The sequence below is a fragment of the Theropithecus gelada genome, chromosome X (assembly GCF_003255815.1).
Source record: "Theropithecus gelada isolate Dixy chromosome X, Tgel_1.0, whole genome shotgun sequence".
Taxonomy (NCBI): Eukaryota; Metazoa; Chordata; class Mammalia; order Primates; family Cercopithecidae; genus Theropithecus; species Theropithecus gelada.
The window spans coordinates 22,050,787-22,054,778 of record NC_037689.1 but is presented as its reverse complement, the minus strand read 5'-3'; the positions used below and the strand labels follow the sequence as shown (position 1 = coordinate 22,054,778).

The following is a 3,992-nucleotide window of genomic DNA, read 5'->3' as shown; positions in this document are numbered from 1 at the left end:
AAGTTCACATTCAATATTAACCATCATGCCAATTGAGGAACATCAAATATATTTAAAAATAAAGAATTGCAATCAAAACTTTTCAGTTGCTGAAAACACTCTCCCAGTTCATCTCAGGGCATACAAAAACTATAGAAAAAAAATCTACGTGAATAAAGTCTCTACACACATTATTTACAGAGAGAAAATAATACTTCATTTTAGAAAGTCAGAAATCAAAAATAATTTAAAAATAATCCGGAAAATGGGAAATCAGGGTGAGCCAAATAATCACATACTACGGAAGAGAAACAAAGAAAATCATACTAATAAAATTGAAGGAATAAAAGGTTAAAACAATGAAAGAGAAGTAGTATTTCTAATCATAACTTTAAAAGTCTTACAGAAGTAAAAATATAAATTAAATCAGCATAATAAGAAATCTATGAGATAGACCCAAAGAAATAAAAATTGTTCTATCATAAAGACACATGCATATGTTTACTACAGCACTACTCACAATAAGAAAGACATGAAATCGGCGTTTTGTTCTTGCCTGGCATTGGTGGTTTGTTTCTGTGACTTGTGTTAGGACTGCTGATAGGAAGATGTCTTCAGGAAATGCTAAAATTGGGCACCCTGCCCCCAACTTCAAAGCCACAGCCGTTATGCCAGATGGTCAGTTTAAAGATATCAGCCTGTCTGACTACAAAGGAAAATATGTTGTGTTCTTCTTTTATCCTCTTGACTTCACCTTTGTGTGCCCTACGGAGATCATCGCTTTCAGTGATAGGGCAGAATAATTTAGGAAACTCAACTACCAAGTGATTGGTGCTTCTGTGGATTCTCACTTCTGTCATCTAGCATGGATCAACACACCTAAGAAACAAGGAGGATTGGGACCCATGACATTCCTTTGGTATCAGACCCGAAGTGCACTATTGCTCAGGATTATGGGGTCTTAAAGGCTAATGAAGGCATTTCATTCAGGGGCCTCTTTATCATTGATGATAAGGGTATTCTTCAGCAGATCACTGTAAATGACCTCCCTGTCGGCCGCTCTGTGGATGAGACTTTGAGACTAGTTCAGGCCTTCCAGTTCACTGACAAACATGGGGAAGTGTGCCCTGCTGGCTGGAAACCTGGCAGTGATACCATCAAGCCTGATGTCCAAAAGAGCAAAGAATATTTCTCCAAGCAGAAGTGAGCGCTGGGCTGTTTTAGTGCCAGGCTGCAGTGGGCAGCCATGAGAACAAAACCTCTTCTGTATTTTTTTTTTTTTTTTCCCATGAGTAAAACACAAGACTTCAAAAAAAAAAAAAAGAATCAAATAGACGCAATACAAAATGATAAAGGGGATATCACCACCACCGACCCCACAGAAATACAAACTATCATCAGAGAATACTATAAACACCTCTACGCAAATAAACTGGAAAATCTAGAAGAAATGGATAATTTCCTGGACACTTACACTCTTCCAAGACTAAACCAGGAAGAAGTTGAATCCCTGAATAGACCAATAGCGGGCTCTGAAATTGAGACAATAATTAATAGCCTACCAACCAAAAAAAGTCCAGGACCCGATGGATTCACAGCTGAATTCTACCAGAGGTACAAGGAGGAGCTGGTACCATTCCTTCTGAAACTATTCCAATCAATAGAAAAAGAGGGAATCCTCTCTAACTCATTTTATGAGGCCAACATCATCCTGATACCAAAGCCTGGCAGAGACACAACAAAAAAAGAGAATTTTAGACCAATATCCCTGATGAACATCGATGCAAAAATCCTCAATAAAATGCTGGCAAACCGGATTCAGCAACACATCAAAAAGCTTATCCACCATGATCAAGTGGGCTTCATCCCTGGGATGCAAGGCTGGTTCAACATTCGCAAATCAATAAACATAATCCAGCATATAAACAGAACCAAAGACAAGAACCACATGATTATCTCAATCGATGCAGAAAAGGCTTTTGACAAAATTCAACAGCCCTTCATGCTAAAAATGCTCAGTAAATTCGGTATTGATGGAACGTACCTCAAAATAATAAGAGCTATTTATGACAAACCCACAGCCAATATCATACTGAACGGGCAAAAACTGGAAAAATTCCCTTTGAAAACTGGCACAAGACAGGGATGCCCTCTCTCACCACTCCTGTTCAACATAGTGTTGGAAGTTCTGGCTAGGGCAATCAGGCAAGAGAAAGAAATCAAGGCTATTCAGTTAGGAAAAGAAGAAGTCAAATTGTCCCTCTTTGCAGATGACATGATTGTATAGTTAGAAAACCCCATTGTCTCAGCCCCAAATCTCCTTAAGCTGATAAGCAACTTCAGCAAAGTCTCAGGATACAAAATTAATGTGCAAAAATCACAAGCATTCTTATACACCAATAACAGACAAACAGAGAGCCAAATCATGAATGAATTTCCATTCACAATTGCTTCAAAGAGAATAAAATACTTAGGAATCCAACTTACAAGGGATGTAAAGGACCTCTTCAAGGAGAACTATAAACCACTGCTCAGTGAAATAAAAGAGGACACAAACAAATGGAAGAACATACCATGCTCATGGATAGGAAGAATCAATATCGTGACAATGGCCATACTGCCCAAGGTAATTTATAGATTCAATGCCATCCCCATCAAGCTACCAATGAGTTTCTTCACAGAATTGGAAAAAACTGCTTTAAAGTTCATATGGAACCAAAAAAGACCCCGCATTGCCAAGACAATCCTAAGTCAAAAGAACAAAGCTGGAGGCATCACGCTACCTGACTTCAAACTATACTACAAGGCTACAGTAACCAAAACAGCATGGTACTGGTACCAAAACAGAGATATAGACCAATGGAACAGAACAGAGTCCTCAGAAATAATACCACACATCTACAGCCATCTGATCTTTGACAAACCTGAGAGAAACAGGAAATGGGGAAAGGATTCCCTATTTAATAAATGGTGCTGGGAAAATTGGCTAGCCATAAGTAGAAAGCTGAAACTGGATCCTTTCCTTACTCCTTATACGAAAATTAATTCAAGATGGATTGGAGACTTAAATGTTAGACCTAATACCATAAAAACTCTAGAGGAAAACCTAGGTAGTACCATTCAGGACAAAGGCATGCGCAAAGACTTCATGTCTAAAACACCAAAAGCAATGGTAGCAAAAGCCAAAATTGACAAATGAGATCTAATTAAACTAAAGAGCTTCTGCACAGCAAAAGAAACTACCATCAGAGTGAACAGGCAACCTACAGAATGGAAGAACATTTTTGCAATCTACTCATCTGACAAAGGGCTAATATCCAGAACCTACAAAGAACTCAAAGAAATTTACAAGAAAAAAAACAAACAACCCCATCAAAAAGTGGGCAAAGGATATGAACAGACATTTCTCAAAAGAAGACATTCATACAGCCAACAGACACATGAAAAAATGCTCATCATCACTGGCCATCAGAGAAATGCAAATGAAAACCACAATGAGATACCATCTCACACCAGTTAGAATGGCGATCATTAAAAAGTCAGGAAACAACAGGTGCTGGAGAGGATGTGGAGAAATAGGAACACTGTTACACTGTTGGTGGGATTGTAAACTAGTTCAACCATTATGGAAAACAGTATGGCGATTCCTCAAGGATCTAGAACTAGATGTACCATATGACCCAGCCATCCCATTACTGGGTATATACCCAAAGGATTATAAATCATGCTGCTATAAAGACACATGCACACGTATGTTTATTGCAGCACTATTCACAATAGCAAAGACTTGGAATCAACCCAAATGTCCATCAGTGACAGACTGGATTAAGAAAATGTGGCACATATACACCATGGAATACTATGCAGCCATAAAAAAGGATGAGTTTGTGTCCTTTGTAGGGACATGGATGCAGCTGGAAACCATCATTCTTAGCAAACTATCACAAGAACAGAAAACCAAACACGGCATGTTCTCACTCATAGGTGGGAACTGAACAATGAGATCACTTGGA

At 38.6% G+C, this 3,992-nt stretch overlaps 1 pseudogene across 1 annotated transcript; it reads left to right on the top strand.

Annotated features, from left to right (window-relative positions):
• Nucleotides 1–525: 525 nt before the first annotated feature.
• On the top strand, nucleotides 526–1,261 carry LOC112615121 (annotated as a pseudogene). The gene has a single exon (XR_003117285.1). The product of XR_003117285.1 is annotated as a peroxiredoxin-1 pseudogene (transcript).
• Nucleotides 1,262–3,992: the final 2,731 nt, after the last annotated feature.